Source organism: Corvus hawaiiensis, chromosome 18 (genome assembly GCF_020740725.1).
Source record: "Corvus hawaiiensis isolate bCorHaw1 chromosome 18, bCorHaw1.pri.cur, whole genome shotgun sequence".
Taxonomy (NCBI): Eukaryota; Metazoa; Chordata; class Aves; order Passeriformes; family Corvidae; genus Corvus; species Corvus hawaiiensis.
In genome coordinates this window covers 12,839,983-12,862,016 of record NC_063230.1, presented here as the reverse complement: position 1 = coordinate 12,862,016, position 22,034 = coordinate 12,839,983, and the positions used below count along the sequence as shown (strand labels likewise).

Genomic DNA, 22,034 nt, shown 5'->3' with positions numbered 1-22,034 from the left:
ATTCTTCAGAAATACCAGTCAGCCAGCGGGATTTTTCCAAGGAATCCATTACAGGAAAATTTCATGAGTCCAGTAATGGTCTTGTTTTCTTTCATCAGTGCTACAGCAAAACCAAAGAATTTTCCTGACAGACATTAGAGGCAAGTAGGTAAATCAGCTCAGCTCTTTCACTGCCTCTCCTTCTAACCTCCCTTCATCTCCACTCCATTCTTTCCAGCACTATTCATATTCATGGACTCCTTTTTATTACATCCCAAAACCTGAATTGTGAGTCAGAATTTATTTTTTAATCAAAAGTCCTCCTCCATCTGTTGGAGCTCTTTAGGCTATTTCTGTTCTATTATAACACTGAAGGTTCGGGGCGGGGGAGGGAAAGTGTTGCTTTTAGTAAACTTCTAGGCCAACCTTCTCAAATAACTGTGACCTGTTCAGCGTGGTGCCTTTGGCCTGATTCATCAGAGGGGCAGAGGCTCTGCAGTTCCAGATTAAATCAGTGGGAGGCCTGAATGCTCAGTGCTCCTGAAAATCAGACCCGAAGCACCAAAAACTGGGGCACAGGGAGCGTTTAGTGTGGGAACCAGGACTGCTGGCCCTGCCCTTTGCCGGACACTGTCCTTATGTTTTTAATCCCCTTTCAACTTCCCCTTAACACGAGAAAATTGCCTTGTTCTCTCTTTGAGGACACATAAGGACTTTCAGAGAACCAGAGAAGCTTATACTTCCTCTGCTGAGGACTTTAGTCATCTTCCTCTTGTGTTCTTACCTGACACCTCCCAGCTATGTTGGCATTTATCTCCTTACCAGATCTACGAGGTCCTGCCTGGAGCCCCAGGCTCTCCTTTGCCTCAGTCTGCCCTTGCAAGACACTCCCATGCATAGTTTTCTCTATGATAATAAACATTTCAACTCCTTCAGCTGTGAGATTTAAACTTTGGAAAACAGAATTTCTGTTTGTTCACATCTCTAGAGAGCAGATTTTAAAAGCGTCTCGTTGTAGCATTGATAGGTTTAGGCATAATCTGCCTCGCAAGAAGCTGTAATGTGGACTACAATTTAGTGTGGCAATGCGGGGAGCAGTTACAAAACAAACTGCGAGTATTTTGCCTTTGCAGAGAGGGAAGAAGCGCTGGAATGATGCACCCTGAATTAAAAACAACCGCAGGAAATTAACGAAGCTTTCAAAGGCCACGGCAGATTTAATTCCAGGGTCTTTTTCTGAGGTTTCTGAATAAAACGATCGCTGAACTTTTTGAGATTCCCCCCACCCCAGTCTGCAGAGAGTGAAGTTCGACGAGTCACCAGCGCTGCTCTGGGGGCAGGTGAGGGCAGAGCACGGGCTGGGGCTCGGTAAACGCCGTTACCCTCCCTGCGGGCACCGGTACCGCCACTGAGCGGGCGAACGAGCCCAGCGCGGGGCCGCGAGCGGAGGAAAGCGGTACCAGCCCGGGGAGCCCCGCGCCTTCCCCGCGCCTTCCCCGCTCCTTCCCCGCTCCTTCCCCGCGCCATCGGCGCCTTCCCCTCACGGCGGGGCGGTCCTGCTGCCCCGCGCTCCCCGCCGCGGCCGGCAGGCGGCGCCCCCGCCCCGCCCGCTCGGGCGAGGGAGCGCGGAGCGGCGCGGGGAAGGAAGTGGCGGCTCCCGGTGCTGCCGGTGCGCGGGGCTCGGCTCGGCGGGCGGATAAAGCCGCGGGGCCGCGCGGCCGCTGTGCCACGGCAGGGCAAGGGCAGTGCCGCCGCGGGGCTCTTCGTCTTCCCCGCTCCCTCCTCCCCCGCAGCTGCGGCGGCCCGCCCGCCTCGCCTCCCCCCGCCTCCGCCGTCCCCGCGCCGCGGCAGCGCCGGCGGGCGAGGAGCTGCCCGCGCCCGGCCCGCCCGCCCCGGGGATTATGCCAGCGGCGAGCGGGCATGCCGGCAGGCAGCGACCCGTAGGTAACGGCAGCCGCCGAGCCGCGGCGGCATCGGCAGCAGCAGCAGCAGCAGCAGCAGCGGGAGCCGCGGCCGCCGCGCCGGGAGCAGCCGGTGCGTGGCGGGGGGCGCTGAGGGCGGGCGGGGGGCGGCGGGGCGAGCACCGGCACCTGGCGGCCCCCGGGCCGGGCCGGGCGTGCTTCGGCGGGGGCGGGAACCGCGGAGGGCCCGAGGGGAGCTGAGGGGGGGTGGCCGGGCCCGCGGGGCGGCTGCGGCTCCGCGGAGGGGCCGGTGCGGCACGGGGGCCCCTCCCCGGGCCGTGGAACGGCCCCCACGGGCCGCGGCCGGTCCCGACCGGCACCTCGGGGCTGCCGCGGCCTGAGCGGGGCCGGGCCGTCCGTCTTTGCCCGGGATGCGGTGGTAAAAGTTTCCCGATGGAGCAGTCGGTGACCGGGAGGGCCCCGCGGCCATGGCAGCGCCCGGCACCGCACGACAGGGACGCGGGACCTGCAGTCCGGCGCTACCGAGGTCCGGCGTGTGGCACGGCCGGTGTCGGGCTCTCGGTGCGCTGGCGGGTTGCGGGCGGCAGACACGCTCCGTGCCCGCGGGGACAGGCGGGGACGAGCGGACGGCCGGACGGAGCACCCTCCGCGCCGGGTCCCGGCACCCGGAGCGTACGGGGCGGTCATGGCTCGAGGCCGGAGCCAGCCCCTCGGAGAGCTCCGTGCTGGCCTCCTTCCTCGGGTACCGCATCTCCGAGCCTTGAATTTCACCGAATTCGGCTCTGGCGGAGGCCCCCGGTGGAGGTTTTGTCGTGCGGTGGCCCAGGAGCCCCTCGGACGGGGCCTGGCCGTGGGGAAGGGGTGAACGTGCTGCCCGAGGGTGCCTCCCGTTCCTGTGGGAGAGGAGGGTGAGACCCGCAGCAGCCTCAGAGAATAAACGCCGGTGACTCATTACGGCTGAGGGAGAGCCCCGCGGGCTTTCGGGGCTCGAGACCCCTCTATGTCAGGGCACTGCTGGGTGGTGACTGGGAGCTGGCCGTGCTCCTCAGGCGGAGCTTTTCCTTGCGGGAGTGGGAGGAAGAGATTTTTTCCCTTTGGAAAGAGCAAAATGCCCATTCCTTAGCTGGATGATGGGTTGCAAGAGGGGATTCTCTTTGCCGGGCCTGGCCGTCCTTTGTCCTGGCCTTCCCATTCCTTGGCAGAAGGGGTCCTGCCTGGTGCTCCCGAACAACCCTGGGCTCCATCCTGGAGAGTGCTGCTGCCCCACGGCTACAGTGTGAGCAGCTCCAGCTTTTTGCCCGGCTGCGGGATCGTTAAGTGCCGTCCTTCACCTCCTCCCCAGCCTCTCCTGCTCCACTGAAGAAGCAGAAGGACTGAGTGCACTGAGGTGCTCAGCCTGGAGCTGAAGCATCATTCAGGGAGCCTCTCAGGCTAGCGCCCTGCTCAGTCAGCCACACAAGTCAGTCCTGTCACATTTTCTATTTAAATGCCACGACTGAGGTGAAGTTTAAATAAGCCGTGTATTTAAGCAAAAAAAAAAAGTTTCGTCTTGTGTTGGTACCTGCTCTAAAGCGAGAGCTTCCATCTTCTGTGTGCTCTGTGTGTCTGGAAGCTGCTAAGTGGGAAATTTGATGTCAGGAAGCGCCTTCAGTCTTTGAAGACACAATCTGTGAGTGCTCAGCTCTGAACATGACAGCAGTTCAGCAGGACAGTGGCAATAGATCGGTTTTTGTGAACATCAGGACTTGAATAGGCGGAAGTTTGGGTGCACGTCAGAATATCTGTGGCTGTAGGGCTCCTTATCCTCCGATGGCACTGATTCCCGCTCCATGCCCACATCTTTTTGCTCGTGCTGTATTTTTATCGCGTGGTTTATTTTTGTCATGACTGCCTTGTGCTCCCGAGTAACACAAGACGACTGACTGCCTTACGGAGTTCAGCACTGGTGTCTGGCTGAGGGGTGTTCCCCCCCCACTGCTGAATAGGAAACTGCTGTTTGTAGGGCAGCCCTTTTCCCTCTTTTCCTGTGGCAGACCTCGTGCCTCCCATGGCTGATGGATCTCTGAGTGCCTGGTTATTCTGACAGGTAACCAGCTCCTCGTTCTTGCTGCGGGCTGCTCTGTAATTGAAACACCTCCTCGGGATATACAGAATAAAGGATGGCCAAGCTTGAAAGCGCAGTTGCAGACTTGTCCTGGCTTGTTGTTTGTCTCAGGATTTCTGCCTTGTGGTCCTTGCAGTGTGTTCTGGTTGTGGCAGCATCTCTGAGAGGGGAAGAAATGAGCAGCAAGGGCTGGGAACGCAGCTTGTGCTGCTTCCTTTTGATAGATCAGACTTCTAGTAGGCTGCTGGGCTTCATTAATCATATTTAAGTTTCTGTCACTAACTTTTAATTAAAAGCATAGTTGGTACCACTTTAATGAACGTACAGATGTTAGCCATCTTCATGCATAAAAATGCTTTTTAATTCCCTTACTATTCCCTTTATGGCCCTTAGATGCTTTTGTTGCCATCTAAACTGTGTACAGTAGCAGCTGTTTATCTTCTTAATAAAACTTTTTCTTGCGTCTGTGTTCGGGAAACAATAATGGTTTGAGTAAGCAATTCCCTGGTATCCTTTAACAATGTTTTTTTAAGGAACTTGGCAGAAAGGGTCAGAAGTGGTGCCTAAATAGTGAACTCCAAGGCTCTTGCTGGCTGTAGCTCTGAGCCTAATGTAAGTCACCTGAAATTGTTGGCTGTTCTCAGGCTTATGTGAGGTGATGAAGAAAGTAAGAAACCCTCGGTGTATGACTTTTGATTCTGATGAGCTTAACGAGGATCTTTTCCCCAAATGACAACTTCTTATTAAAATATCTTTTCTATTTTGGGTTTGCTGCTGATGGTGTGTGTCAATGCTTTGTCGCTTGTTGTGCATCTAACAGCCCGAGCATTTATTGTGATTTACCATCTGGCACGTGGGAGTTTTATCTAACTTCTCATTTTACTTGACAGCAACCAGTTTGGAAAGACCTTGTCCTGATTTTTTTTTTCCCCCCTAATAGAAATTCTCAAAACTTAAAACTGACAATGGGGCTAAAAGGTTTTGAATTTAAATAATTAGTCTCTTTTTATTCACAAATTGTTACTGCTTCTGCGAGCTGGCCAAAGAGAGAAGCAGCACATCCTTCAAGTGAGCTAATTTAAAGAAGGTTCCTCCAATTAGTTCTAAGGAGCATTTATCTCCCCTCTGCATTCAAATAAAACTCTTGTCATTCAGTTGCTGTCTTGGCAGCCTGAGTGGAAGGCTTCGGAAAATGGCAAGTGAAAGCTGATGCTCGCTCCTGAGTACAGTTTGACTCATGCCTTTCATGCATATTCACCATAACGTCTTGTTCCAGGACCAGCAGGATCCCTCGAGAAACATTTTTTCTTTTAAGGTGTTTTGTTTTATTAGAGACTCAGATAAGAGGAGAGGCTAGAAACAGGCATCAATGTGTCTCTTTGCTTTATTTTAATTTTCTTAGAAGGAAAAAGCAACATCTAAACCCCATGGTTTTCTTAACAGCCAATTTCTCTAAATGGTGAAGATGCCTTCTCATTTAATTTTAAAACTTGTTGACGTAGGGTGTGATGCAATTAATATTTGTTTATCTCCCCAAATTGGTAAAATATGTCTAAATTTAATTTTGAGCCCGAAAGCATTTTATAAACAAAAATGTTCCGTAGTTTTCAGTGTGAATGGAAATGGAATAATTAAGGGAAAGGGGGGGAGGGAATAAATAAAACACTTTTTATTTATAACTTTATTTCCTGGGTGTTGGAGGAAATCCAAGTGCCACAAGATTGTACTGGGGCAGAGTCTGTCTGAGTTCACCCACAAGCTGAAAGGGAATGTGGCTTCTCTAATTGCGGTGTCCGTGCCAAGAGTCCAAGGAAATTTTAAATGAACAAAGTAATGGATGATGTTTGGATGTTCTTAATGTAAGAAGAAAACAATCTAGCCTGGGGCTGGGCCAGATCCTGTCACTACAGGGAGTTCTAATCAGCACGAAGCCAAGTCAATAGGCAGAGCTCCTGAAGTCCAGCTTGTGCATTTTCCATAGGGTTTGCTGGTGTGACTGGATGGTGATTTTAATTTTTTTTTAATTAAAAAAATACCTCTTAGAAGCTCACAGTGAAATGCTTCAGTAAATTCCATTGGAGAACTAAGATACCAGTTGGAAAAAGGTATCTTTCATTTTGAAGGGAGGAAGGGAGAGGTCCAGGGGACCTCCTGAGGGATGGCAGGATCTGGAGACAGAGCTGCTTCCCCTTCCTGCAGCTCTTCCTGAGTGTGTGACACAGGGTCAGGCTTCAGAGGGGAGAAGAAGTGAGACGTTACTCAGGCAAATGGAAATAAATAGTTATTGGGCAAATCTGAGTGCAGGGAAGAAATCCAGTTGGCACAGGGCTAAAACCTGCCCTGGGGAGCTTGGCCACACCTGAGCTGATCCCAGCAAGGAGGTGCTGGCTTTACAGGGAGAGACCATGCAGGAGGGAAATTGGGAGGGAAAACAGCGTCTTCCTGCCTCTCTGTGCTGTGGATGGTGAGGAGGATGAGCAGGACCCTTGGGTTTGGTGCCTGGGTCAGTGAAGGGTGGGGGCCTGGCAGGGCCGCGGGAGCAGCAGTGCCGAGGTCATTGTCCCGGTGGCCCTAGACCTGGCGCTCCCTAGAACATGCCAGCTCCCTGAGTGTGCCCAGGGTGCCACCAAGGGCAGGACAAAGCAAACACCTTGGCTGAGGGAGGAGTGCTGATAGGAGCAGGGGCACCCACGGCAGAGTCTGGGTCTCCCAAGAGCAGCACAGGCTGATCTTTGGCTTCTCCTGACCCAGGTGGTGCTTTAGAACTCCAAAGTAGATTTTTTTTTTTTTTCTTTCTTTCTTCTGGCTTTAAAACCAGAAAATCTTGCTCAGGCAGATTTGAAGACCTACAACATCCAGAAATCTGCACCCCAGTGGACTTGGAGTTGTTTTCCCACAAAAATAACCCAAGCCTGAGCACTGAGTACCTTGGATAGCGAGGACTCTGCACAGCTTTTACAGTCCTGGCTTTGTGTATTTGGACAGCTGAGGTTGGTGAGTGCTGAGATGTTGTGGGTGGGAACCTTCAAACTCTCCTTGGCAGGAAAACAGGTGGGATTAGGTAAGTTGGAGAGAGTCCCTCGATGTGATGAGGAAAAGTGATTTGCCAGTCATGGTTTTCTTTAAACAGCTCAGTCTCCAGTCAGGGACCAGATACTGGGATTTCTACTCAGGGGTTTTCCACCAGTTTCTATGGTCTCATCATGGTGGGGGGGGAACTGAGATCCAGAAAATCCAGTGGAGGAACAGAGGTGGTTTGCTGTGGGCTGGGAAGGCACATCTGGTTGTTGAAGTAAACTCTGAGGACTTGGGGAAGAAAATAGTGAATGAACTGCTGAAAGATCCGTAATTCATCACTGAACAGGGATTCCTGTAATGGACAGGGAAGTTAACTCTGATTTGTTTGGATTGCTGGCACTTATATAACGATCAGGGAGCTTCAGGATACTAATTCAGGCTTAACCCTCAGAGCAGTGACCTGGGAAGGCATTTTAATGGCACGATAACCAATTTGGAGGGTGGGAGTGTTTAATCACATCAGCATGCTGAGGTATCTGGGCACTGCAGGGGCGAGGCCGCCTTATCTCTGGCTCCAAAGAAGTTTGGTATTTGCATGACTTAACTCTGGATGTGTAGAGAGGCCTTAATTCCATTATGTGCTGCAGAAGGTTATGGAAGGATTTCAGGTTTTTCTAGAACAGCTGTGGTAAACAGCAGTTCAGCTTCAGCTGTGTTTTGTACAGGTACTCATAAGGAGTTGGGTTTGGATCCCTTTGGGCGTCTTTTCAGATGATTTGGGTTGGAGTCAGAGTTATCCATAGCAAAACCTGGAGGGCTGTGGGCATTTCTGGAGAGGTAAAAAAGTAATGGACTGCCATCAGCCACTACATGTTTGGAAGGAACAGCAAAACAATTTCACATATGCACTTATAGATAAACGTGGTGTAAGTATGTTTTATTACATCAGAGGACAATTCAATGGAAATAATTTCACTTGTGATTGTAAGTTATTTCAAGAGCAATACCATAACTTAAATAACCTTCTAAAGGTACAAACACGGTAGAATCACTTTCTCTATGTGGGTGGCTTACCTATTTTAATGTTGCTTTTTTTTTTAAGAAGGAAATAGAGATTTTATATTTATCATATCAGATGAAATTGAAATCTAAATATTTACATCTTTTCACTGGATCTGAGGTTGAGCACCAGCTGTAGGCGTTGCCAAGCTGTTTAGTTGTCTCCTCCACAGAGCAGGTTGATTTCTCCAGGGTGGCGGAGAGATGGAGCCTCGCGTTTCTGGCTCTTATTTTCTAGCTCTTCTCTGCATCTGGAAATCCTTCTCTCTGTGGGCTCTGTGACCCGGCCTCACGTTCAGAGGGTGTTCCAGCCTAAACATGCTGAAAGCTAAGCATGTGTTGTCTCGACCAGAATGCAGAATAAACTGCAAGCTGTGAAACTGGAGGGGGAGTTTGGGATATGAGGATGTAAATAACTCGGAGATATCTGGTGGAAAAGAGCAGGAGGGGGAGGAAGGCCTCTCGCTTGCTTTTTCTCTGCCATCCCATCTCCATTCTCTGTGCTCTTCACAAACAAAGGTGGAGGAGGATTGCTTCTGTCTTAAACAGAGGTAAACCAGGAGCAGATGTAGGAAATGTTGCAGGCACAATTCAGCAGAAGAGACACTAAAATTCCTGAGTTTTCTGTCTCCAGTTTTGCTTTGCTTTTCTTGTTGTGCTGTTAATTACTTGAGCAGGCTTAACATGGGGCTTTTAGGCTTCTGATCCACCAAAGTGAACTGATGGAGAAGAGCACACAGCCTGTTTTGTTCTCCCTCTTGTTTTTAAGGATCATTTATCCAGACTCATTGGGGCTCATTGTTTGTCTAACCTGTAACTGGATTGTAAAAACATTTGTTTGTAAAACATTGTTCTGTGTTTTAACTTCAACAAACAGTAAATATCTTCCATCAGATACCCTCAGACATGTGTTTAGCCTGGGCACAACTGTTTCTATTGGGACTAAAAAAATTTTAATGCTCTCTTTTGCTTACATTTAATGCCTATAAATAAGTTTTTCAGAAGGGCACCTTTGTCTGACATGTTGCCACTGTGAGAAGAAAGAGCATATTTGGACAAGCCTGGTTGAAGAATTAAACTTTCTAGTTCAGCTTGTCTGTGTTGCCCTGGCTTCTCAGTTTTCATTTATCCTTTTGTTTACAGCAGGGAGAGATGGTTTGACTTGCCTTGCTGGGGGTGGGCACTTTGGTATCTTTAGGTCAGATTTTCTACATCATGTCTGCCAAACATCTGGGCAGAAAGGATGGAGAGGAGGGAGCCTTCTGTCCTCTTGGCTGTTCCTTCATACAGGTGCCCCAGGAGAAAAAGGAGCTTGACATAAAGGGGAGATTTATTTCACTGTCTAATGGAGCATCTGTATTATCAAAGGCAGATAGGTCAGAGCACTTTCCCCCCTCCCTGCTCTGTCTTTTGTTGTTTGAATGTCATTTTGCTGATAGAACTTGTGTTGTATTCCTTGTTATCAAAGTAGAACTGAAAAAAGAGAGGTGGTGCTTTGTCTTAAATGTTGTTACCAAAATCATCAGCTAAACCATGTTGAGTGACTATTTTAATTCCTGGTTTAAGGACTGAGTACAATTTGGCTTTCAGACCTCCCATTCTTCTTAAATCAAGTTTATGGTAGGAGCAGCCATGAGTGTCAGCTTCTGATTATAAACAGGTTTGGAGCCACTAAAAAACTCCTTGAAATCAGTTTGACAACTGTTTGAGAGCCACCTTATTAATATTTGCAGCAAGTACCCTGCTGAGGTCTCTTGCAGCAGCCTTGTAGATCTTGTAGATGTTAGTCTTTCCTGCATATTTTATTTTAACTTGCTCTTAAGCTTCCTAGAAGAATGCACATGGATAAGCTTTCCAAAGCTGCTTTAAAATTCATTTTTACATGGAAACCTGGGCTCAGCAAGATGAGAATTGAGAGGAAACTGGTTGTGCTGTCCTGGGGGGGTGCAGTACCTTGGTGCTCAGAGCATCTTGCAGGGAGGTGCTTTTTGCTTTTGTTTGGGTTTTCTTGAGGCTAAATGCCAATTTCTCCCCACAGTTTCTGGCTCCAGGGGAGTGGAGGGTGCAGCAAATCCATCACCACAGGAGACAGTGGGATGGGCTGTGGGGTGTCGGGGTGCACAGGCTCAGGTGGGAGAGGGGAAGGGAGGTTGGCTGGTGCTGGGTTTTCTTCCTGCAGCCTGTGACAGCCCCTGGTCTGAACCACCAGGCTTGGAAAACCTGAGCAGTTCCTAAAGCAGCATCACCCCAGGCTTGTGCTGCGTGCCCAGGGCCCTGCACTGCAGGGATCAAGGGATATTCCATCGGGAGGTGGGAAAAACAACCCTTGCAGCCTTTTTTTCTCCGTGCCTGGCAGCGGTAGCAGAGTGAGGGACATATTTCCATTTGACTCATCCGTTGTTGAAATGGTGACACCCTTGAGTCACATCAAAAACGAGACCCTGTAGCTGAATTGGCACATCACGGAGCAGGTGTTTGCTGGGGTTTTTGGGGGTTTGTCCTTGTTAGGAAAATTATTTTCCTGTTCCCCGAGATGGCATGAATTTGATTAATGGTGTTGCTGATGTCCTGGGTTAAAAATAACAGGGAAATGTGATTCAAGTGGAATGTTGGAAGTTAGCTGTCAAGATAACCTGCTTGAAATAGTTGTAAAGGCCTAAAAAATAAAATAAAATAATAAAAAAGAAGAGTGCCCAGTAGCCAGATGGTTGGAAGAGAACACCCCACGATCAATGAGGCAATATGTAAATATTTTCGATCATTACCACAGTACTGCTGTGTTGACATTGAAATTCAGAGTGTTATTCTGTGGGACTCCTCATTGATCAGCAGATGAGCTCTGATAAAACAGAGGATGAAAGCACAATACCGAGCATTATTATGGATTGTGGATTTCATTGACAAGGACAGGCTTCCATCAAGGGCTAGGAATGGATTTCAAACGCTCTTTAAGCATGTTACTGAGCCACTGTGTTCCTTCCCTGGCTGTCAGCTACCAATTAAATGGTGTTTTATTTCTTGAGCTGCTTTATTTAAGGTGAAATACTGCATAATTGACTAATTTTTCTGTGCTAATTGCCACATTTATACGGGAAGGGGCAAGGTGGAAGCTGACATAGAGTTCTCTGCTTGAAATATACCTGGCTAGAAACGACTGGAAAATACTATCAATCAAACAGAGGAATTAAAATAAATTTTTTTCCAAAAAAAAAATCCCCCTGAAGGCTGGTTGTAGAGACCCTGTCTGGCTGAGTCACTTAGAAACCTTCCTGGGGTGATAGCATTCTCATGCATAAAACATGAAGTGCCTTTGGCATACACAGGTGCTGAACCCACCCAGAAGCTCTTTCTTTTTTTTTTTTTCCTTTTTTTTTTCCTTCTCTCTTTCCCTCCTCCACTTTTGTGCTCCTGGAGAAAAAAATCCTGTGGGTTTTACTGCTCTCAGAGGGGAGTCTGAAGCTTGACACTAGATAGACTCTTTTGAAAGCTGCTTTTTAAGGTCTGCCCACCCCAAAGCAATCCCAGTGTGGAGCAAGTGCTGCTGGTGGTGGTTCCTGGGATCCCACCCTGGGGGCAGGAGGTCAGTCACCCTGGTTTGGGAAGGTGGTGTGTGTGGGGAGCAGGTTGCCACCTTTGTGTGATATTAAATGTGGCTCTTCTGTTTTACATAGATTGGTGTGAGGTTCCTAAAAATCTTGTAAGGGTGCGTACAGCATGCAGGGTTTGGGGTTTTCTTAATATTTTTTTCTTGCAGTTGATCAGAGCGATGGGTTGTAACACTTCTCATTTCATATGAGGGAATAAAGACTTTTTTAGGAAAGGATTAATGACTTCTAAGGAAGGAGGGAGAGGGCTTTGCAAATGAAAAGCTCATTATAGCTACAGCAGGGTCCAGAGCCCAGGCAGCTTCTGGAAGCATTTTGCTGTTTGTTTTCCCTCCCTTTCCCTTGGGTCTGGCTGCTTACAGTGAGGCCAGGACCTTGTGCTCCTTTGGGAACGTAACCCCGGGCCACTTGGAGGGTCCAGATGCTACAAACATCAGAGAGGAAAAAATGGTCTCAGTGCCTTTCCAGGCTGCTCGTATTTTCCAGTTAACTGCTGCATTTCTCTTGCATGTTGATTAATTTCCTGGCACATCCTGGAGCCTGTTCCTCCAATTAGAGTTCTTCAGGATTTTGCATTTATTTCCCTGTGGTTTGTTGATTTTTACTTACATCCCCTAAGTGATTTAGGGTGGCTGATAGGAGAACAGAAACCACCTTTTCTGAGGATAAAGGGCTCTGGAGACAATCTGTGGTCTGAAACTGATGCTCCCAAACCATGGGCATGTGGTGTTTGACCACAGCTGACACTTGGTAGGGCTTAGAATTTATTCCTGTAGATTGGGCAAGAGCAGGAGGCTGAGCTAGACCAGCTGTGGTGGTCTTGGGGAACAGTTTTGCTGGTTCATTTCTCCCTGCAAGACAGTGCTGTCAGTGCCTCTGACTTTGCAGTGGCCTTTTTATTGCCTGTCTTTGGCAGGGCTCTGTTCCCCGACACCGATGAGTTGTGGTCTGGGGTTGTCACCAGGTGTGTTTGTCCAGGTAATGGTGAGGTGGGAGCTCTGCCTGTCCCACCAGTATAAAGTGATTTAGTGTGGTGGTGCCTCTTGGAAGGACTGGAAAGTGAAGTTGAGCAGAGAAGCCTTCAGAAGCCAGCAGAAAGCATCTTATAATTAATTAAACATCCTCCATGGAAAGGTAAATGCCAGTTCTGTTAGTGCAATGTGGTGTTTTCAACACTGGTGCTAAAACTGAGCCTTGTGGCACCTCTGCCTCTTTGCAAAAGGTATTTACATGTGAATCTGTCTATTAATAGCTGTGGTCTGCTTTCTCATGCCTTGGGTGCTGCTGAGCTGTCGTGCTGCTCCAGAACCAAACGTGGTCTTTGATTCGGTTCTGAGCTGCTCCAGTGCCCAGAGGCTTCCCTGGGGAGATGCTTCCCTGAAAGCCTTTCAAGGAAGGGAGGGAGTCTGTAATGTTCTTCTTTGCAAATCACCCATAATAAAAATGCTGTTGTAGCCTTTTGGGAGCTCTTGCGTTAACTCACATTTCTGTGTTTTTGTTGCATTGCTTTTTCCTGGTGGTTTGGATAAATGTGTCCCTTGTTTAACAATGCTGAGTCCTCCCACACTTTGGGAGTTTAATTTTAAAGCAGAAGCAGTTTTAACTGTGTATTTGATTTCCACTTAGCACAAAATGTTTCTGAAATGCAGACAGGGTTAATGATTATAGAAGAGGCTGAAAACCTGATAATTTTTAAGTTTAAATTTTGCCTTGGTAATCTGTTCTCACACCTAAAAATAAGTAAATTAAGAATAGCATCAGCGAGGCCTCTGCAAACTGCAGTGACTTTAAAAAGTGATGACTTGGGAATACAGTAAAGGTGAATTGTTTATGATTATTCCAGAAAACAAGCTTTATAAATGTCATAATGTCCTAGGCTACATTAATTATCTATTACTTTTAGTGTTTGCTGCAAAGAAAATGCCAGTGTTTCTGTTTTCCTAGAGGCAATACTTTCAGTTTCTCTTGTACAGAAATGTTTTTGCTTTTAATCACTTCTGATTGCAGTACCATTAACAAATGTGGAGAGAACTCAGTTCTTCTGTTTGGCACAATTGCTACAGACCTACTGTCACTGAGAATAAGAACTTTTGTCATCCTTCCCCAATCTACAACACGGGGAAAAAACCCAACCCCGAAACAAAAAAGAATAAAAGAGGTAGGAAGATAGATTTTTCTTAACTGAAGGAGGCTTTGTGGTTGCCCTTCCAGGTTTGCAGGTACCCTGGGGGGCTTTGAGATTGGCCTCACCTAAACACTGAAACCTTTTGAACCCCTGGGTCCAGGCTCTGCTAATTCTGAGAACTGTTCCCTGCTCAGCAAAGCCAACCAGCCAGAGCAGGGCCCTGCTCTGACTCAATTTTTTACAATTTATTTACCGAAGTGTGGGTTGTAGTGCATGGTTCTTTTGGGAGGATGTTGTCTGGCATATCCAGCATCTAGAGACACTTGTCTTGCTTGTGGAAAATTGAGAAAGAATGGATGTGGACAAATCCCAATGTGCTTGAGGAATGAATTACAGTGTAACATGTAAAAATTGGTAAGGCTCAATCAGATTGGATGTGTATTGAGTTAAAAACTACATAGCTATAATGAATAATTTTAAAAGAGAAAGGTAATGTGACAGTTCTTGTTTACTTGTAAATCCTAATGGTGGAATGGCTAACAGGACAAATGAAATGCTTGCTTTCATGAAAAGGCATTTAAAAATTCAAAGGCAAAGCAAGATTAAAATGTTATATTTAAATATATTTCCATCATACAGATTTGAATAGTTGCTTTAGAGAGAAGGTCCTTTGGGCTTTGCATCACTGTATTGTATATAACATTAGGGGAAGAAACATTTTACATTTAGAAGAATTTTTACTTAGAGCTTTCCCTAAGAATATAGTGAGTTAATTCTGCCCCAAAGCTCACACACAAAATACTGGCACAGGTATCAAATAATCAAATATTTTTTCTTCCATTATAAAGAGGATGTAATTTTAAAAGTAGTGGTGAATTTCAGTGTTAATTTTGTTGTGAGCCTGAAGAATTAATTTTATTTATCTTCTGGTCTTGACTGTATTAATGTTGGTAGCAAGATGGATAGTCAGTGAAAGAAAAGAAAACTAAGATTCTGTTCCAGATAAATTCTGATCAGATCCTAAACCACATGGCCACAGACTGTGGTTTCCAGTTCTGACAGCTCCAATCTAAAAGTTGTGTCATGGAAGGTTTTGAGATAGGTTAAGCAACTTGATGCTCAACACTTCCAACTTTATTATTATTATTATTATTATTATTATTATTATTATTATTATTATTACCACCCAGTCTGGGAAAGCAGAAGTGGCATTTGGGTTCTGTGTGCCCAGCTCTGCTGTGAATCAGCAAATGACGTTAATAAGCATTTGTGGACTAAATATATTTTTAAGCTGCCTGGCTGCTTGCTCTCGGTGAGATTTCTGAGATTAATGGTCCTGAAACGTTACTGGCGTTTGCTCTTCCTCCAGGATGAATCTGACCTGTGCAAGCACTATTATATTTTTTAAATTGCTGTGCAAGAAGTTACAAGAGTACAGATCGGTTACTGGTTTTTTTTAAGCTGTTGGCAAGATGTAAATTTATCTGTTAACTGAAGCAGTGTTTGCAGCTAAAGGTATTGATGGTTTTTCCAAGCATTTCAGGTTCTTTAGGGGAGGGAACAGAGTGTATTGATGTTTTAGATATTTTTTGTGTAACGCTTTGGTAGCGGGTGCTGGTCTTAAGGCTTGGATCCAAGTCTCAGTCAAGGAGATGTACTTTTATTTGTGCGGTTGTGGACCCAGATTTGCATGTTCCGGTGCAAAACACAAACTCCTGCTGCTGGGAAGGACAACTGGGAAGGGCAACTGTGCCCTTCCTGACCTGAAAGGGAAAGGGATATTTCTGCTGATGGGGAGTTCAGTGAGATAGAGGCAATTTTAATGTGAGCATGTGGGTTTTGGGGTGACTTGTGGGATGTACCCCAACCTTCCCTGCTCCATTACCCTGTTAGACCAGTGCTGTGAGAGCCCTGGCTCTGTTCTGGCTGCTGCTTGGAGGACAGAGAAACAAGGATAAGCCAAGACATTAAAGAAAACCTAAAGGAACCTGGATATACTTGGGGAGATCGTCAGTAGAGAGGGGAGTGGAGAGCACCTGTGTGTGCCCTTAAGTGCAACGCAGCTGCTTTAAAAGCAGCATTAAAACCAGTTTGTGGTGATTGGAGGTAAAGATGAGACTGCCTGAAGGAATCTCTTCGAAAGGCAGCGGGCTGCTTGGAATGACGAGCAAAGCCCATAACTTGCTCTGCAGGCAGCATTACAGGTTCCTTCTGGCCCCCAGCCCTCCTGACAAAAATCAGCCTTGGGGGAGAGCAGGTGGCTGGATTAGGGGTGAAAACGGGGTGCCTGGGCTTTCCTGAGCTGGATTTGCCCTCCTGGGTGCTGCTGGTTCACCAGCCCTTTCTTTGTTCTCCATGGGAGCTGCCGTCTCCTTGCTCCTCCAGGTGTGCAAGGATTTGTGGGGATTACAAGGGCAGCTCTGGCTCTGCTTCCACCCTCAAATGTGGGATCCTGCCCAGGCTCTGGGGGCTCCCTGGAAGAATCTGTGATGTGCTGGGTTTGTCTGTGGTGATGTCTCCTCTGTGGAAGTCATGGAGCACCCAGTTTAGAAGGGAAATGCTTTGAGGGGAAGTGTGGTACAGAGGGAGCATGTGAGAGTGGTCAGTGCAACGCTTGTGTTTTTTCTTATATCTTTTTTTTCCTTCCTAATTTCCATGAGTTAGAGATGACGATGACTCATGGCTTGGAACACACTTTAAATCCCTGAGGTGCTCATTGCCGCCTACTATCACGTATTGAATTTCTGACATACCGGAGGGATGTCTGCAGAGAAACTCTGATGTGCAATTATAAAATGTTGTAGCTTTATGTTGTTTGCATAGGAGCCATTAGCATAGTATAACTGGGAAAATAAATGCAGCTTTATTCTTGCTCTTGATTTCCCATGGGCATGGCAGTTCAGCAACTGTGTTCTGTCTTTTTCTAGGATGTTGACACATGTGGACCAACAGTGACATCCTTTTTCAGCAATGCTGTCTTTGCTCCCTCCTGCATTCAGAAGCATCTAGAGAGATTTTTTGCAGAAGGTAGGTTCTGACTTTTCAGCTGGATGGCTGTTATTTCTCGTCTGGGTTAGAAGAACCATTAGCTGTTACCAGGGGAGTGGTAATTAATCTGAGGGATACTAACTCGCTGCAGGTGAGAGGGGATTAACTTTAGCTTGGGTTCCACTTGCACAAATGCTTGGGGAAAATGTGATAAAATGGAGTCTGGAGAATGCAGGAGCTCTTTGAGAAGGGCTTGGCAGTCACAGGACATGGTTGGCTTAAATTGCATAGATGTGTGCCTTGGTAATAAACCTCTTTTTAAAGAAAGCTCATGCTCCCTGCCTTTTTCTGCTTAGTCAGCATCCTTGTTTATTTAAAATCTTTCAAATAAATAAATTAAAAGGGAGAATGGCTGCACAGGATGTGCAATTAACATAATTTTTAATTTAAATCTTGGGTGAATTTTTTTCTCGAAAAAAATCTTAACCTTGTATTGAAATAAACAGTTGGGCAGCCTCATTTTCTACCATCAAGTTGTAGTTTCTACCTTTTTTTTTTTTTTTTGTCCTCTGAACTTAAATTTGTTTTACATTGCTGATAGGATTGAGATGCAGAACTTCCCAATAAACAGCGTAGAAGGGAAACCAGTTACCTGTGGTGGCTTTTAACAAGTAAAAGTGAAGAGATTGTTTGGGGGTTTTTTTTAATAAATGTGTGTACCTGCTGCTCCTTTAGGGTGTGACCTTTGGAGTGTTGCTTGTGGGTTCACTGTGTGTCCAGCTCCATGCAAACCTCTTGTGTGAATTGTACAAATGTATCTCATAGTGTGAACTACCACTACAAAATTAGTGGCTGGAGTTTTTTGATGGGGTGTCAGCCTTTAGCCTGACTGCAGAGTTCTGCATCTTGTTATTTTCCTCCAGTACATTCCTCAGCACTTAAGTGGGTTTTTTTTACTTTATCAGAAATAGTGTTTTTGACTCCACCAAATGTTTCTTTGGGGTGATACTGTGGTATAGCAACTTTCCATTTTTGCTGCTGGATGCTAAAGTTTAACAATTGTCAGGTTTTGCTTCAAGAGCAACAAATTGCTGGGAAGAAGAGAAAGAATAAATGAGCTTGGATCCGAGACTGTTCACTTACCAGACTGAAATGTTTTCAGTCTCTCTGGGTTTATACCTTGGGGTCACAGCAGTTACACTGAGACTGCAGTGACAGCAGCTCTGTATTAACATGCAATATCTTGACCAGTAATTGTTGAAAACTAGGGGTGACTTGAATACCTTAACTGTCTCCTGTTGGGAAATTGGCTCCCAGTGAATTCATTGTCATTCTACAGGTCGATTCCCTTCCTGAAGCTTCTGTTTGGGATTAGCAGAGCCCAGTGCCAGGCTGGGTAGGCTGTTCCCAGTGCTGTGTCTTGTCTCTCTGTGGAATACCTGATTTCCTCGGGAGAGAGCCCAGCAGCTCCTTCCTGCCCACTGCAGCTCCGAAGGAGCTGTGGCTGGGTCTCTCAGGGATCAAAAGCTGCCAGCAGCAGCTTTAACAGAGGAGTTGATGCTCGTAGAGGCATTAATTGCCATGTGAGTTTGTGCTGCTGTGCTGAGGCGGAACATCTGTATCCCGAGAGCTTTGCCTCCAGTTTTAGGTCACACACTCCCCTGTAGGCTGTTGTAGAGGGGAGTGTTTTTCTCTGAATTAGCAGTAGCAGCAGACAAGAAATGCAATCCTTGGCAGAGCTTAGAGTTTGCTTTGCCCCAAGGCTGAGGCTCCACTCATTTCTCTTGCCTGAAGGATTTTACAGGGCTGATGAGGTGACCAAGTGGTCATTAGTTCTCTGGGCAGGTGAGGGGAAATTGCCTCCAGAACGGTGTTCACAGGAAAATGAATCCCTGCTCTTGCGTCACCAGAGAGCGAGTAACGTCTGTGAGTTGGCAGGTAGGGAGTGTAGGGAGAGAAATGGGTTTTAAACCTTGTCAGGGAATGCAGTGTTTATGGAGACGAAAAGCTAAATCACCATGGCCAGGAAAATACCGTAGGCACTGGGTAATTTCCCCCTCTGTTCTGCCAGCATCACTGTGCAGCACTTTGTTTTTCCAAACCTGAAGTCTTTCAATCCAAACTGCTGGACAGAATGAAAATGTTGGGAGAATGCTCCTCTGCAAATCATCCTTGGGAGTGTTTTGCATGGAACTATTTCAAAATCTAGGAAAGTGTCCTCAATTCCTGCGGTGAGCAGAGCCCGAGGGACGCGAGTGCGGACGTGAGCCGTGTGTGCCGGTGATGTTGCGAGCTGTGGGACCTGGGCAGGGAGCCAGGGGAACGCAGTGTGATGGGGAGATGGAGTATGCTAGTGTAGAATGAGGAGGGACCTGCTGCTCTGTCCCTCAGCATCCTCACTTCCAGCTGTCCAGAGGCACTGTGCTGCCTTTTTGTGCTTCCACTGCTCCTGCAGCAAAAGAAGCCTGGATGGGATGTTTTCTGTCTGTAAGAAGAGGCAGGGGCTGACACTGGGCAGGAGGATAATAAGAGGGGAAAGTAGATGAGGTGGAATCCAAGGGTGCCTGAGAAGATGAGGCAGGCTGGGGACAGGGGCCTTGTGCACCGGGGAAGTGATGTCCCCTCTAAGCCATTTGTAACGTTGTTGAAGGAGTGTGTCGTGTCCTGCCAAAAGGAAGCACGGCTTTGCTTTGCACTTGGCTCTTTCTAATGCCCTTCCAGCACTCCCTGCCTTGCTTGCAGTGCCTGTCCCTGCGCCTGTGCCATGCTGGGCTGTGATTTTCCACCCCTGGCTGTGTAATGTGACCAGCTCTTCTCCTTCCAGAGCCTTATGTCCTTTTATATGGACACAGATTGGGCCTGGACCTTACTTCTACTGCACCCTGTATTTACCAGGGGACTTAGTGTGGGACCCATGACATGAGAATTGAACCCCTTGTAAGGGGTGAGCTTGTGGAAACCAACTAAATGCAGAGAAATCAGTCTTTGTGTTGGATCCTTCATCAACTAGATTGAAAAACTCACTGTAAAGAGTTAGATCGAGGTGGTAACACTCCAGGGAGCTGGGTGATGGCTGCTTTTGTACTGGCAAGGAGAGGAGCCCTGTTTGGCAGCGTAATGAAGCAGCACAATTGTGACATTCCCCTCTCTCAGGGTGTAAAGGTTGTGGGTTAGTGTGGCACTTGTTACTGTGCCAGGCAGGGAGAAGGGGGAGCTGAGAGGTGAGGAAAGGGGAATGGGATCTTTTAAAGGTGGGAGGGAGCTACAGGTAAACCTGGTTAGACCTGACAGACAGGACAGAAATGTTTGGAAAGGTACAGAAGGATCCTTTTTCAAAAAGAAGAGGTCTACAGAGTCTCCTGTATAATCTGGAACTATGAAATTTCTCATGGAAACAGGGGTGAGTTTTTCTTCTGGTGGTTTTCCTCCTTTTACAATAGAAACACAAGACACGAGGAACTGTTTGGACATAGGTTTTTAACTGGGAGGAAAGAGCTGTGACGCTGCTGTGGTTGTAACCACAAACTAACTGACAGTTTCCTGCTGCAAGTAACTTTCTATAGATGTAAACCTCCTTCATTTGTGTTTGTTTTTCTGTGCTGTTTAAATATCTGAGAAAGGTTCTGTTGCTGCTAGGCTTCTATTTTTTGACAAAGTCTTTGTTGTACTAATTTTGGGGGATGGTGGCATGAAGAGAGATCATTACAGCACTGATACAAACTTAAGTGGAGTCCAAAAAGTTTCTGTGTTTTACAGTCTGGTTTAATGTAGAAGTGAAGAAGTAACCCCATTAAATGTGTGTCAGACTGGTTTTGCAGTTATATTTGCATGTACAAAGCTCTGTTTATTTCTGAGGAGAAAAGATGTCATCATGTGAACCTGCCTGTGTGGCTGAGGCTCTTCATCCGATATTTCCATGGCATCATTACTGGCTTCTAATTCTCCTGCCTCCTTCCCACCCTTCTCCCCTGTGATGTGTTAAATATCACAGCTGCAAAAATGAGGGCACGTTTTTTCCCTGCTGTTCCCATTCCAGCTGGAAAACTTGGACAGAACCTTCCCTTGTGGTTTGTGATATTGTAAATAAAGGCTTGGGAGGTCACACGTTTTCCATCTCAAGTTATTTTGATTCCAGTGCTGGAATGGGAGGGGAGGAGAGGAATAAAAATAAAAACAAAAACAAAACCAAAACCTCAAACTGTTGTAGCTTATTGTGGGAAAAAGAGCTCATTAATGCAAAGGGGAAGCAATTGGAAAAAAGGCCTTTGCAAGGAGGACTTAGTCTTTGACTGAAGCTATGACTCGGATAATTAGGGTCGAAGATTTCAAAGGAATCTTCTGTAAAGCTTTGAAATAAAAGTTATCTACAAAGCAGAGGCCCTGAACACCAACTCCTGTGATCTGGGGCTGTTGCTGGGCAGTTGTTATCTGCCTTTAGAGGTTCATCAGCCTGACTATAGGCATGTGGGTGAGTAATTTTACCTATGTCCCTCTGAATGTGGTTACTCATACCCTTAAATGTCAGTTAAGTGGGCTTTAGGTGTGGAGTTGAGAAATTGTGGTTGTAAGGTCTTGCTGGCTGTGGTTGGGCGAGCCGGAGTCGCGTCCGCAGCCCGGGCAGTACCCCATGGGCTGAGGCATGGGGGGTGGGAAACCTGTTTGCACATTTTCTCAAGATTAATGGTGCAGTTCAGCCTTCTGAAAATGCCCACAGAATCGTGGCTGTTGCTGCTGCTGTTCACAGCTGGTGTCCTACATCTGCAGACTTGGTCTCCTCAGCTGCGTCCCTTCTCATGTTGGTGTTTGAGGCTTTGTGTACTCACAGAAAACACTGGTTAGGTGTAACCTTATAATATTTTTCTCTTTTGATATTTGTATAATCATGTTTTGGATTTATTAAGAAATGAGCTCAGGACAAGGTCCACTGGGCTTTACTACTGTGTGGTGACATGCTGGGTGTGATGAATATTGGTTTACAGAGGAGACATTAACACTTACTGGCAACTGTGTCTGCTCACTTTTGTTGAGTTCTGAAGAGGCCTTTTCCTGGTAATGATTTTTTCTGTTGTTTTTTTTTTATCAAAACAGGATACAAAATGTGAATATAATTTGTCACTGCAGAACTTGCATTGTACCTTGATGCTACAGAAGTATTTCTTTTTCCATAAACTGTTACATTTATAATGTACAGCAGGAACAAAAGAGGAACATTCCACATCTAGATGTTAATCTCT

The 22,034-nt window shown here is 46.8% G+C and overlaps 1 protein-coding gene across 6 annotated transcripts in view; it reads left to right on the top strand.

The window, feature by feature from the left end:
- Nucleotides 1–1,858: 1,858 nt before the first annotated feature.
- The window catches only part of PITPNM2 (phosphatidylinositol transfer protein membrane associated 2), a 126,519-nt gene continuing 106,343 nt past the window's right edge, over nucleotides 1,859–22,034 (top strand). For 2 of the 6 annotated variants that reach the window (XM_048323257.1, XM_048323256.1), the window contains exons 1-2: nucleotides 1,866–2,013; nucleotides 16,740–16,839. The gene's annotated coding sequence lies outside the window, so the exon portion shown is untranslated. Of the gene's footprint in view, nucleotides 2,014–16,739; nucleotides 16,840–22,034 lie in introns of all 6 variants that reach the window. The other 4 variants (XM_048323259.1, XM_048323253.1, XM_048323254.1 and 1 more) reach the window with 4 other exon arrangements.